General features: G+C 41.2%; 1 non-coding gene across 1 annotated transcript; it reads right to left on the bottom strand.

Annotated features, from left to right (window-relative positions):
- Positions 1 to 10221: 10221 nt before the first annotated feature.
- Positions 10222 to 10294, bottom strand: TRNAG-UCC (transfer RNA glycine (anticodon UCC)). The gene has a single exon. It is a non-coding gene; the product is annotated as a tRNA-Gly (tRNA).
- Between the last annotated feature and the right edge of the window lie 4575 nt (positions 10295 to 14869).

Genomic DNA, 14869 nt, shown 5'->3' with positions numbered 1-14869 from the left:
AGGCTACCCCTCCCGGGCTTATACAGCTCCAGCAACACAGGGCTTGGTGACTGTACAATGCCCTTGAGCAAACTGGCAGAAAAGTTCTCCCTCCAGGAGGAAGTAGGTCCTGACCATTGTGCCAGGCTTGGTGGACAGAGCTATGGCTGGATTTCCTTTTCCACTCACCCGCTCTGCTGGGTACCTTTTGTGCTAACACAGTTGAGTACAAATAGGTGTGATGGGAAGGTTGGCACATCTGTGGCATTCTCTTCCTTTATCCTCTTCTTTGAGAATCAAAAAGCCCTGTGCTATAACTTGCATTCCAATTCAGCTGAACGACCTGTTGCATCCAAATGGAATATTTTGGAGTCAGCCCTCACAACTAGACTAACACAGAAAGGGTTGCTTGATGCAGGGGAGCAGCATGGTTCCTCACCAGTTCATTTCATCGAGGAATATACATAACTTGTTATTGAATCATTGTTCTCAAAGGTATCTATAAGATGGTGATAAATTAGTTTGAATGCTGAGACATGGAAAATAACATTTTTTAGTATGGAAAGCTGTTTTTTTTGTTATGATTGTTGATATAATTTAAGAGTCTTAATGAACCTCCATTTCCTCATGTGTAAAATGGGGAACGAAAAATAATACCTAGATGCAGGATTGTTCTGCAGGGTAAATGAGAAGTCATACAAGTCGACAAATGTCAGTTTCCTCTTCAACCCTTCCTTTTCTCCCCCCTCACATTGACATGGTGTTGAGATTTCAAAGCACTTGCATTTCCAAAGCCTCATCTGATCCTCAAAATTCCCCTACAAGGTAAGCAGAATGAAGATGGATAAAGGCCTCAGTTTCCAGTGGGCCTGGATATACTTCACATTCCTGAATATGGGTTTCTGACTCAACCTCAAAGATTCTTTTCTCTCCATTGTCTGTAATGTGAATAGGATACAGTGAGAGCCTTTTGGAGAAACTGAGCAGAAATGAAAATCCCTCTAGTGTTTAGGGGAGCTTTCATCAAGTGGCAACTGGGTCTTATTTTTTTATGGGCAAACAATGGGTAAAGGGATCCTTTAACTGGTTTAATCTGTCATGTTCATTGAGTTTTATACACAGAGGAGTCATGAACATATGGCTGCTTCTTACCTGCCTCAATCTCTCTTACCTATAATTGCTAAAATCAGCAGTCCTATAATAGAGGATCTAAAACTAGGGACTATAGTGCAGATAGAGAAATGTTAAATCCTATTACCCAAAGTACTTAAGTTCTTATTCTTTAATATTATAATAGTCTGTGAAATAATTTTATTGTCTGCCAAATTTTGCAACGTCAGAAGGCACTGCTGTGAATGAAACAAAATCTTCACTCAGGAACATGCTGGTACACTGAAAAGTTACCCTCTTGAAAAATAATTGCCAAGATAGTTCTTTTGTGTTTTAAATAAGATTCTTTTGGTTGCAACTAACTGAAACTTCCACTTTAAAATACCACAAGCCAAAAATCAGGAATTTTATTGGTAAGATACTGAGGCATCTCTTGGAGTCCAAGGGCAGGGGGCAGCTGAGCATCACAAAGCAGGTGCTGGAAAGCCCTCAGGAGACTCAGGTTTCAATTAGCTAATGTCTTATCAGGTCTGCTTCTCTTTAGGCATTTTTGACTCACTACATTGGCATCCATAGGCCTGAAGATGGATCACGTGACTGATCTTGGTGCAGTCAGCTAGGATGGGAGGATTGGGGTTGGAAATAGACCATTTGTATTATGGCTGCTTGAACTAAGACGATGTAAACTTGAGTGAAAATTTGTCAACGCCCACTTAAGCAGGCAGTCCTTCTTTTCTCTTGCTTGCTCACCCCATTTCTTATCTTTGTCTCTATTTGCACACCACCACATTCATTCTCATTTGCCATTTGTCTCTGCCATTCCCTATAGGCCAGTTTGGAGGGCTTGAGTGTGCACATAGGTTGACATGGCTAATTCATGCCTCTTGCACTTATGTGTCTTCAGTCCAGGCCACTGGCAGAGACTGACTAGTGTCTCTCAATCCCAATCCCAACTTCTAGGGAAAGAGAAAGAATGGGTTGTTGTGAAGATCAAATGGGTTAATGTAGCCGAATGTCCGGCATGTAATAAGCACACTATATGTATGGGATATTCTTCTTCAGAACCTTACTTGGGTGTTCTCTGCCCAGTCTACATGCCATTACCCTTGCTCCCTTGGCCTCAGCTAGAATAAAGCACTCCTTCCCCATCCTTGCTGCTGAACCTTGTATACACTTCTGTCTTAATGGTGTGTGTTCCACCTTCTATTTATTGGCTATTTATTGGCATGCCTGTCTCTCATCCTAGATCACAAGCTTCTTACGGGCATGGGCCAGTTCCTTCTCCTTTTGAACCCACTGGTGGAGCTGTGGTGTTGTGCAGTGCCTAAGGCCTGGTAAGTGCTCCGGAAATGCTTGCTGAACTGAATGGAAGGCTTGTTACAGGAATGGCAATTCAACATTATTTTTAGGGTGAAATTTCTCTTACTAGTAGAAACTTGAGTACAGTAAGTCCTCTACATATGAACGAGTTCCATTCTGAGAGCACGTTCGTAAGTCCAATTTGTTCGTAAGTCCAAAAAATTTAGCCTAAGTACCCAACTGACACGATCGGCTATATACCACTGCTTTTATGCTTGTTTCCGGACATCCTGGGCTTGAAATAAAGATACTGTACTACTGTACTCTATACAGTACTGTACAGTAAAATACACAAAAGCACAACCACTTGTAGAGGATGCACACATGTGACAACGTACACCAGACCCGTGAACTTATGTGATTGGACATGCGAACACGTTTGCATCTTTGAAAGTTTGCAACTTGAAGGTTCGTATGTAGGGGACTTACTTTATTAGCTGCTTTTCTTTGACCCCTCTGCCCTGCCTTCTTTACTTCCAACTGGCAGATTAAAAGGTAGATTTCCAAATAAAAGTTTATCTTTGAGCAATTAATGTGGGTCCAATATTTCCTGGGTCATTTCTGTGGTTCACCAGTGGAGGAGGATTTTAATCCAAGATGAACATCATAGGAAACCAGTGTCACTCAGAGCTAAGCCTACCCTAGCACCTAAAGATGACTTTGAAATGAGAATGTTGGGTGCAAATATGTATGTTTTATACATAATGGTATAATCATCTCCACAATGATGTGAGTCCCAATGCTGATTAACAAAGGGATGACATCCTCAAACTCAATGCTTGTTCTGGCTTCTTTTCCTTAGCCCCTCTCTTCCCTTTGCATGCTTCTGCCCCCCAGCCCTCACGATCCCTTCTTCCCCTGCCACCTAGCCACCATTCCCCATATCCTTTCAGATGCCTATCTGGCATCGGGGTTTGTTTTTTGCGGGTGTACACGTATCTATTTCCAGTGTTTTTAGCTTGATGATATACAGGCCTTCAGAGCACACTGGCACCTTTATTTCTAAGATTGATGCTGACACAGTCCACTTAGTGTTCTCATCTTAACTAATTTACCTGCGGGGAGTAAACTCATATGCAAAAGTGAACAAAGAAGAGGGTAGAAGGAACCGGAAGAAAGGGGAACTAGGGGAATATCTTTTACCATTTAACCTCCAAACAACCCAGGAAGATAAGGAGGGCAGTTTTTATTATCAGCTCCAGTGAAGACATGAAAAAGGATGCAGCTCAGAGAACTCATTTGATAATAAAGAGCACAGGTTGGGTTTGAAACCTAGATTTTCTCATCCCCACTTTAATGCTCTTTCTATACCATGAGGATGTTTTTCAAATATGCTGCCTTCTTAAAAAATAAGATCCTCTCTTCTGTACCATGCACCAACCAGATGTGAGTAATTTAGACCAGGGGTCTGCAAACCATGGGCTGTGGGCCAAAATCAGCCTGCCATCTTTTTTGGCATCAACAGCAAGCTAAGAATTTTTTTACACTTTTTAATCGTTAAAAAATCAAAAGAATAATATTTCATAGCACAGGAGAATTATATGAAATTTGAATTTTCATGTCTATAAATAGGCTTAATGACACACAGCCATGCCCGCTCATTTTTATATTGTCCATGGCTGCTTTCATGCTACACGACAGGGCTGAGTAGCTACAAAAGAGACTACAGTATATGGTCCATAAGGCCAAAAGTATGTACTATCTGACCCTTTGCAGAAACACTTTTCTGACCACTGATATAGGTCCTTGCTACCTAAAGTTCTACCCAAGTGCTGGTCCCCAGACCATGTTAGAAATGCAGAATCTCAGGCACCTTCCAGACCTATGGACTCAGCAACTGCATTTTAATAAGAGCCCTTGGTGATTCACATGCCCCTTAAACCTAGGGAGGCTTGGGCTCAGAAGGCAATCCATGAGGGCTTTCTCTTATCAGACAAGCAGTGTGGGTTACTAGAAAGGGAGCAGCCTTAGAGTCAGACAGGTATGAATTTAAAATTCTGCATTCACTGCTGAGTGCCTTCAGCTTCCTCATCTAGAAAGTGAGGATAAGCATGTGTTCCTCATAAATTTGTTTTGAATTGGATGGCCTATTAGGTTCCTAGTGCTGCCCTAACAAATTACCACCAGTTTGATGGCTTCAAACAACAGAAATGTATTCTCTCACAGATCTGGAGTCCAGAAGTCCAAAATCAATGTGTCCGCCAGGCCATGCCCCCTCTGAGGGCTCAAGGGGAGAAGCCTTCCTCGCCTCTTCCAGCTTCTGGTGGTCCCAGGTGTTCCTTGGCTGTGGTTGCATCACCCAACCTCTGCCTCTGTCTTCACATGGCCTTGCTCTCTGTGTGTCCTCTTCTCTTCTTACAATGACAATAGTCACTGAATCAAGGGATCACCCTAATTCCGGTATCAAATCGGCTCAAGATCCTTAACTGATGACATCTGCCAAGACCTTATTTCCAACTCAGGTCACATTCTGAGGTTCTGTGTGGACATGAATTGGGGTTGGGGGGCAGACACTATTCAGTCCACCACAGGTTACACCAGTCTAGGTCAAATGTCTGACACATTGTGAGCACCTAACACACTTTTCCTCTACCCACTTTTCCCCTTTAACTCAAGTGACTCAGGGCCCAGAATAGAGTGGGAGACTGTTCCAGGAATCTCCAAGTGGATCTTGCCCATTTTGAAAGAGGGGCATCTCCTGGACTAGGACACACAGAAGATGATGCTTTCATGACATGTGTCCTGGAGCTAAACCAGTTCTTTTTTCCTCTGTGCATTTTGGAGCAAAAGTTCCTTTCAAGTGAAGGAACAGATGAATGAAAAGAAATAAGCCATAGGCGAGGAAAGCCTCATAGTACAGCGCTGTACTCCAAGCTTATTCTCTCCCCTCTGCTGCTGGTGTGCCTGCCTCGAGAACGGATTAATATTCTCTGTGATATTCCTGTGGGCCATGGCTTTCTGTTGTACCCCTGAAGGAGAGCTTTTTCCTTTACTATGAAACCTATGTATATCTCAAGAGAGAGACAGGTATCAAATTTCAACTTGCTCATGAGCAAATCTGGACAGATGTTAGCTTTGGAGTGAATCAAATTTGGGGTCTCCTAGCCGATATCATTGCTGGCAATTTTCAGACCAACCAAGTTGCATGTGACAAGCTTTTCAGCCAATTCCACAACCCCATTTCCTACTGCCTTTTTATGTCTAATCAGCAACATCTCTTTTCTGAAGTTCTGAATCACACTGTCCTCATGTCTTGCACTTGTATTATACAGATCCGGTCTACTATGTGTTAATTACCTCATTAGCCACCGGTGGTTTGCATTCCAAGTTTCTGAATTTCCTGTAAACAGTCTCCCTGATAGATCTGTGGAAATCTCCTCAGTACTTAGCAAACAAGTGCTGTAATTTTCAGCACAGCACCTGTCTTGAAACTGAAACAAATTAACAGCTAAACGTGGCTGCAGCTAGATTTTACTAACTCAATCTTCCACTCTCCAAAAAGGAAAGAGGTGCAACTTTTAATACTGAGGAGCCTGCGGAACAATTATTGGTAAGAAGAAATCTGCCAGAAAGGGGAGATCCTACTCTTGGAGAGGGTTTTTATTTTTGCATCTTTCAAATTTATTTATTTATTTATTATTTTTTTTATTTTTTTGCCGTACGCGGGCCTCTCACTGCTGTGGCCTCTCCCATTGCGGAGCACAGGCTCTGGACGCGCAGGCTCAGCGGCCACAGCACATGGGCCCAGCCGGTCCGCAGCATGTGGGATCTTCCCGCACCGGGGCACGAACCCGTGTCCCCTGCATCGGCAGGCGGACTCTCAACCACTGCACCACCAGGGAAGCCCTCAAATTTATTTTTAAAAAGGATTGTTTGGTACTTATTTCCTGATCCTGTTTTAGAAGTGTTAAAGGGTATTGAATCATATCCATCAAAATTCTTTGCTCTGCATGTAACAGTTTAAAGAGAATACACTTTCTTTTCTTACAGAGGAATTTGGAGGAGCAAGGTATGTTGCCCCCAAAATAGGAAATAAGGTGGCCTTTGAAGAATTAAACTTTAAGCTCAGTGTATATTAGATTAAAGCAATGTCACCTTGAAACGGTGATTCTCAGCATTGGCTGCATATTAGAGTCACCTGGGGAGCTTTTAAAAACTATTGATGCCACAAGAGATTCTTTTTTAATTAGACCAGGGTGGGGCCCAGGTGTCTTATTAAAACTCCCCAAGTGATTCTAATCTGCTGTCATGGTTTCAAAGCATTGCCTTAAAGAGACAGAGTAGGTTTTAAGGTTTCAGGATTTCACTCACATCACTGAACGCTGCTAATGAAAGAACGTGTCAGGGTGGTACAGTGGTTAAGACTCCGTGCTTCCAATGCAGGGGGTGCGGGTTCGATCCCTGCTTAGGGAAGTAGGATCCCGTATGTCCTCATGCTGCGAGATGTGGCTAAAAAAAAGAATGTGTCATTCATAAGGGAAGAAGGTCTGGTTAGCTACGGAAACTCTGGGGAAAACTTGTATTTGAGCCCTTTCTGATCACTGGTTTAAAATTTCACTCCTCAATCTCCATCTCCCTTCCTTGCTTTAATTGTCTCCCTTTATGTTTTTGTCCATTTAAAATATTAATCCCATGTGAATATGTAGTTTGTTTGTTTGCTTTTGCCTGTTTTGTTCATGCCTGTATCCCTAATGCCTATTAGGGAGAGCCTAGCACGTGGTAGACATTTATGTCCACTGAATGAAAGAGTAAATGAATGAATGGATGGATGACTGGGGAAATGAATAAGTGAAAGGAATGACAGAAGCAAGTTTTCCTATTTCTTTGGCAAGCAATTCCTACCATAAAAACAATACAAAAGGTTATCTTTAGTCGAGTCCATGAAACATCACAAAGTAATCATTTAAGGTTTGGATTCAAATATATGTTTGCAAAGGAGAGAAAGAATATGCTGTCCTTAAAATGATCTAGGTCCTGTGACAGTGGTAAGTCTCCCAGCATGTTAACGAATCAACATTCAGCTTATATTATATTATATTATATTATATTATATTATATTATATTCAATACTTTGAATTACAGGTAGAGATAGGGAGAAGAGGAAGAAAATGAACTAGTTGTGTCAACTATTTGATTCTTGTGACACACTTTCCTTTGTACATTAATATGTTAGCATTTGGGTTTTATGCATTATTCCTGTGATCTTGATTCACACGAGTGCACTCTGAAGCAGTGAGTGGATTCACCTCTCCTCTCCATGTGTGACTCATTCAGGTTTCTGAGTCTTCAATGCCAAGTGTTAGACCTCGGACCAGACTAAATGCACAAGGTCATGAAGACAACCCCATGGAGGCATTTCCACCTCTACCTAAAAGAGACTTTTAACATTTTATAATCCATACCATGTTTTAATAAACAGAAAGATATAACAATTTTCTTGATTGTGATTTAAAATTTCTAAATACGTGGGTGACGATCACTTCATAATTTGCTTTCCTAGACCACACAAATTGCTCCCTTATCCATCCTCACTCCCACCCGCAATGATTCTGGTTTGTTCACTTGGTTGAAAAGCATGGCTCCAAAGGAGGTCTCCACTAGCAAACCTGTAGGGTCAACAGTTCCTCTGGCCTTCCACTCTGACAGGCAGGCCATCTTTATGGGTACCAACGTCTGCTTCCTCATAATGAAACTGAATCCCCCTAAAACCTCTCCAAAACTCTATTCTCTTTCTTGTATCACCCCTGTTCCCCTCAAGATTGAGGAGTAACAAAGAAAAGGGGGGATTGAAACCAGACAGGACTCTGCGGGGTCCTCCCGGGTATAAAAGCCCCTCTGTGTCCCCTGTTTCTTGTTTGTAGAAAAAAAGGCTTTAGTCTCCTAGGCCTTCCCTGAGTTCCAAAGAGTAGACCCAGCAGTTAGTAGGATGATAGAATCACAGGATTCCTAGTTCCTCCTGAAGGGATATAGATAACAGTCTGATTCATATCTTTGAATTATTCTACAGAAACTAAGACCCCTACCCAGATGGAGGATGGTAACTACATGCTGACCACAAGCACTAGATCCCAGACTGGTTGGAACCAGAAGGTCCGCTTTCAGCTCACATGTATGCAGACAGTCCTCAGCACAGGGATGTCTCAAGTGGCATCTCTTCTAGAGAGAGGCTCAGGGCTTCCCAAGCTTCCATTTTGTGTCTCTGTCCTCAGATCATGACATCACCAGAAGCCTTATATTAATGGTGATGGTAACAACAGCAACAATACAAGATTGAAAGGACTGTACCTTTCTGGACATCATTGGCCTGAATGCTGCCCTTAAATACAGTACGAGTTTCTGGGGCCTGCACACGGGAGGTGCTGAGGCAAGGGTGGTCTCACGGCTAGCAGAGTCTCTGTTGTGGGGGACTTCTCTGTATTTTATTCCCCTTAGTGATGGCATTTTCCTCTCATTACTAAATCATCTGTTCCCCATCTATTGACCCTCTTCCTCATCTCCCCCAGACCTGGCTTCTCAATCATTAATGTTCATAAGAATCGCCTGGGGGGCTTCCCTGGTGGTGCAGTGGTTGAGAGTCCACCTGCCACTGCAGGGGACACTGGTTCGTGCCCCTTTCCGGGAAGATCCCACATGCCGCAGAGCGGCTGGGCCCGTGAGCTGTGGCCACTGAGCCTGCACGTCCGGAGCCTGTGCTCTGCAATGGGAGAGGCCACAGCAGTGAGAGGCCCGCGTACCGCAAAAAAAAAAAAAAAAAAACAATCACCTGGGGATCTTGTTAAACTGTAGTTTCTGATTTAGTAGGGGCCCACATTCTGCATTTCTAACAAGTTCCCCAGTAATGACAATGGTGTTGGTACCTGGATCACACTTTGAGTAGCGAGGCTGTCACTGAGCCTTGCTATCCAATGAAACTTTCTGCCAAGATGGAAATGATGCGCTGCCCACCATGGTAGCCATTAGCCACATGTGGCTACTGAGCACTTGAAATGTGGCTAGTGTGACTAAGAAACTGAATTTTAAATTTTATTTCATTTTCTTTTTTGGCTGCACCACGCGGCAGGCATGCAGGATCTTAGTTACCCAACCAGGGATTGAATCCCCTGCAGTGGAAGCTCAGAGTCCTAACCACTGGACCACCAGGGAATTCCCCATTTCCATGAATTTAAATTTAAATAGTCACATGTGGCTAGTGGCTACTGTATTAGACAATGCAGCTCTAAAGTAGGGACCAGCCAGCAAACTTTTTCTGTAAAAGGCCAAATAGTAAATGTTTTCGGCTTTGTGGGCCATATGGACTTTGTCACAAGCACTCAACTCTGCCATTGTAAAGTGGAAAAAAACCCCACATAGACAATACATAAAAGAATGGTCATGGCTGTATTCTCCTAAAACCTTATTGGTCAAAGTAAGTGGTAGAACGGATTTGGCCTGTAGGCTGTGGTTTGCAGACCTCTGCTTTAGAGTATAATTTGCTGATGTTAAAAGAAAGATTTAAAAAAGAACCTGAAGCATATTCCTGAGACTACAATAATGCCTTTATTTATATTTAAATCTGAACTGAATAAAACCTTAACTTTACTTTTAATCCATAAAAATTCCATAAGCAAATTATCTTTTAAAAATTGAAACCTAATGTTCTATGTTATTGTAGAAAATTATTGCCCATGAATGCTTATTACTGTTAGTTGTCTATTGGATAGCTGTTCTATATTTATTTATTTTTATTTTATTTATTTATTTTTTGACCACATTGCACAGCATGCAGGATCTTAGTTCCCTGACCAGGGATTGAACCTGTGTCCCCTGCAGGGGAAGTGCAGAGTCCTAACCACTGGACCATCAGGGAATTCCCTGGATAGCTGTTCTATACACACACATGCGTACGTGCGCGCACGCACACAAACACACACACACACTGTATGTTTTTTGGTCTTGAAATCTTTACTGCACTGCCATTTGGACAATGTAAGCAGGTCCCGTGTGCTAGTATGCCGTTAAATACTTTTGAAATACTAACCTCTCAACTCAATAGTTGTGGCAATGGGGTTACTTTTTCTTAGTATGTATACTCTATCAACGCACAAAAAATTCTGTGTAGTCAGTCCCTGTTAATCTAACTGCATTTCTTTTTTGTTGGTTTTCACAATAGCTGCCTGAACTAACATTTTATATGTGTTTTACTAAGTTGGCAACATTTTTCCAGTTATGCTATCCATCTTTAAATGATGAATGACATTCTGGGGCATTGTTAGTTTGCATCATTAACCATTAGAAACAGTTAGGAGTTAGAGGGTAATCTCTCATTGTGCTAAGCACAAAATGTTTTTCTCTAAATGAGCAATCTAAAGATAATCACATATTATAGATGCAAACAATTTCACATTTCTTATGAACACAATCTGTGTTCAAAAATCATTATTGTGCCAGTTTAATAAGCCATCACACTGAAATGGCTGTAAATGTGCTTGGTGAAGATGACAAATATTAATGGGACACCAGTCAGAAGTCAGACCTCTAGTCTAGTAAGGAACAGTTGAGAACTCTGGCATCACCAAACTATCTTTGACCCAGGAGTATGCTGGGTCATCAAGTGGTGAGGTCCTCCAAAGGAATTGACATTATCTACCCATCACCTCCAAAGGCAGTTCAAATCACTGTTTCCAAAGAGAATGCAGTAAATTTGTGTTCAGTTGGGGCTGATATTGATATCTGAGGTACACACATTCTGGTGGAAGTGACAAGGTAGCAGGCACCTGGGCAAAGGAGATACTGGTAGTCTGGCAGGTTACTGCATCATGGTTAGCCTGGCAGGGGAAGGGTAGAAAGTTGTGGAGCAGCAACTAAGTTGGTGATTGGTTAGTGAGGACCAAGGGAAGGGGAAAGGTGCCTTCTTCTAAGAGCTGAAGGCTTGTAAGCCATGGCTCCAAATTTTTCTTGTGATGAAGTTAAGCAGATATCATTAGAGACTAGGCATGTAATGTGGGGCATAGGGTAAAGGCTATATTGGTATTTGTGTCTCTATCCTAGGCATCTTAGATCCTAACTTTAGGGCACATAACTACTCTTGTTCCCAGTTACTTGGGGCAATGAGTCAATATCTAACCAGGGTAGAGGTAAGGCAATAAAGCAAAAGAATGTAGGTTTCAAAAACAAGGACAAGACCTTTTGGGGACCTTTTATGTTGCAAGTTCTTGCACCCCCTTTAAAGTTTAGAACAAATATCTTCTCATTGGTAGCATTCTCTAACCCTCCTTCTCTTTGCCTTCCTCCTGTCTCTGCTCCCCCATAGACTTTGTATGCACCTCTACTATCACAGCACAGTACCAATGCCGCCTCGCCATTGAGTTTATGTATTTTTCTCACCCATTTGACTGTGAACTTCTTGAGGCTAAGGTCCATCCATATAGTCAGGTCCATCTCTGTATCCTCAGTGCCTAGTACTCAGTATCTGACTGAGTTAGGTACCAATAAAGAGAAAAAGAAGTTTAAATTAACTATCCAAAGCCAAATGATACTTTTCAAAAATAATTTTATTATAGAAGTCACCAATTTAACTGAAGAACCTTTTCAAAATGCACTAAGTTAAAAGGAATACAATATTTTTTACAAATCTGCAATTATATTCAAGACAGAGTATTTATGCTTGCTTTTTTACTTACATATCATGAGCATTTCATTCTTTTATATCTCTACAAAATGTTTTTTTGAACTGCTCCCATAGAGTTATTGGTGCTTACCAAGCATTCCATTTGGTCCTCTGCATTTCTCATCCCCTCTGTAGTTAGATAGAACTATGTGACTAATTCTGGCCAATGGGCATAAACATAAAGGACAAAAATGAGGAATAAACTTCTGGGCCAAAGTGTGGAAGAGCTGGTATGTGCCATCCACCAGTTTATTCTTTTTCTGCTAAGTGATGGGTGACATTGTATGGTGCATTTTCTATCAGCCTTTGTCTCACAATGGCTGTGTGGAGACTCCTGCCACTTCCTGTTGGACAGGCAGCACAAGTGAGAAATTGGTCTTTATTTTGGTAAGCCACTGGGATTTCTAGGTTAATTTGTTGTGGTAGAATAACCTATCCTATCCTCACTACATAGGTACATAGAATATTATTATATGGGTATACCATGATTTGATAGTTCCCTATTGTATATATTTCAACTGTTTCTGTTATTCTGCTAATATAAACAATGCTGTGATGCATGTCATTATATGTAAGTCTTTGTGGAAATTCATGGTAATTTTCTTAGGATAAATTGCTAGAAAGGAAATAACTGGGTAAAAGAATTTGGCGATTTTTAAGGCTTGAATATATCTTACAAAATTTCCCCCCAGAAAGATAATGCCAATGAATAGTCTCATTAGCAGTATATACATAAGTGCTTGTTTCACCATGCCTCACCAAATTGAGTATTAGTATTCTTTTGAATACTTGCAAATGTGATAGGTGAAAAATTATTGGAGTCAAATCTGGTTTATTTTAATAACAAGATGACCTTAATATTGACGGATTTTTCACTGGAGCTGTCTCTTAGTGGGTCTTGGTTTCAGGAGCCTAAGTTACTTGAGGATGGGGGTGGAACCTATTTAGTAGGTTCCAAAAGGACTCTTGGAAATGTATCAGGATGAATCTTGCAGTATAACCAGTGTCTCAGTGACTTATGTCAGGGCAACAATAGAAGAATTGAATCATTACTTTTTTTTCTGGAATTTTTTCTTTTGGTCTGTCCAGAGGTTTTATTCCTGAACTATGAGAAAAAAATAATATGGGATGGCTGATTTCCTGAAACACTTTACAGATTCTAAGACAGCTCATTGCTATAGCCTCTGCTCATAAAAAACTAAAAGATTTCTGAGTCCTCCAGTGAATTCCACCCCTCTGACTTAAGAAACAGTATACCTGGAAATAGTGGAGAATAAAAAGATGGATATACGCTCGTTAAAAGAGTGAGGTCACAATTGAACTGTATCTTTCTTTTAATGCAGAGCTCTTTTTGAAAAATTTATTTATTTTATTTATATTTTATTTTTGGCTGCGTTGGGTCTTCGTTGCTGCACATGGGCTTTCTCTAGTTGTGGTGAGCGGGGGCTACTCTTCATTGTGGCGTGCAGGCTTTTCATTGCAGAGGCTTCTCTTGTTGCGGAGCATGGGCTGTAGGCTTGCAGGCTTCAGTAGCTGTGGCATGCAGGCTCAGTAGTTGCAGCTCACGGGCTCTAGAGTGCAGGCTCAGTAGTTGTGGCACACAGGCTTAGTTGCTCCACGGCATGTGGGATCTTCCTGGACCAGGGCTCAAACCCGTGTCCCCTGCATTGGCAGGCGGATTCCTAACCACTGAGCCATCAGGGAAGTCCCAAGATGAAATCTTTGTAAAAGAAAAAAGTAATCAACAATCTTATAAATAGCTATGATAATTTTTTTTATTTTCAACATTCTCAGGTTTTATTTATATATAGGTTTTACTTATAAATAGGCATCATAGGAGGTGCCTTAAAACTTTGGGCCATTCATACAAGAGAATAAAGTTCATTTGTGAGGCAGGACAGTGTCTTGTGTCTCTGTGTAGATATTTGTTTTACTAGTTGGAGAGGCTGAATCGGCAGCTAAAATCTTAAGAATGTTCAAGATACTTTTGTGTACCTAAGTTGACATATCAGCATTTTACCCACCTGATGGACTGAGTAAAATGTAAAGCGTTTCTCTCAAGTTGTATTAAAAGTCTAGTACAGACTGATTAACAGCACTTCTTTCCTTTAAATTAGAGCCATCATGCTCTAAATTACATTAAGGCAGATTGCCTAAGTCTCCTTATTGTAACAGGAATTTGTGCTAAGTATTTTTAAGGAAACTATTGCAATTAAATGTGAAAATGAGACCTTATTATATCTTCTCTCTAGCAATTATTAGTCTCTTAATATATTTAAAATTGTGACTTGCTGATGGGGTATTTATTCAACCAAAAAGTCCTTTAACGTTTATGTAATGATCACATATTATGGGCCAGGCACCATGCTGGGGCTATAACTGTGAATATGACAGACACAGTATCTTTCCTCATGGAGCTCATAATCAATAAAATACGTCCAATAAAACTGTTGCTTTGTGACTCTGCTGTGTGTGTGTGTGTGTTTAAAATTTAGGGAGTTTAACTTAAAAATATATAATTGAACAAAGTTATAATGAAATGATAATTAGATAAAGTTTTTTCTTCTACAGAGACTATTTATAAGTCCTGGCCCCAGTGTGGTGCTCTGATAAAATAGCTAGTGCTTTATTTACTGCTGACATGCTTGTTTTTTGTTTTTTGTTTTGTTTTGTTTTGTTTGCGGTATGCGGGCCTCTCACTGTTGTGGCCTCTCCTGTTGCAGAGCACAGGCTCCGGACGTGCAGGCTCAGCGGCCATGGCTCACAGGCCCAGCC

Source organism: Mesoplodon densirostris, chromosome X (genome assembly GCF_025265405.1).
Source record: "Mesoplodon densirostris isolate mMesDen1 chromosome X, mMesDen1 primary haplotype, whole genome shotgun sequence".
Lineage (NCBI taxonomy): Eukaryota > Metazoa > Chordata > Mammalia > Artiodactyla > Ziphiidae > Mesoplodon > Mesoplodon densirostris.
This window is presented reverse-complemented; position numbering and strand designations above follow the sequence as displayed.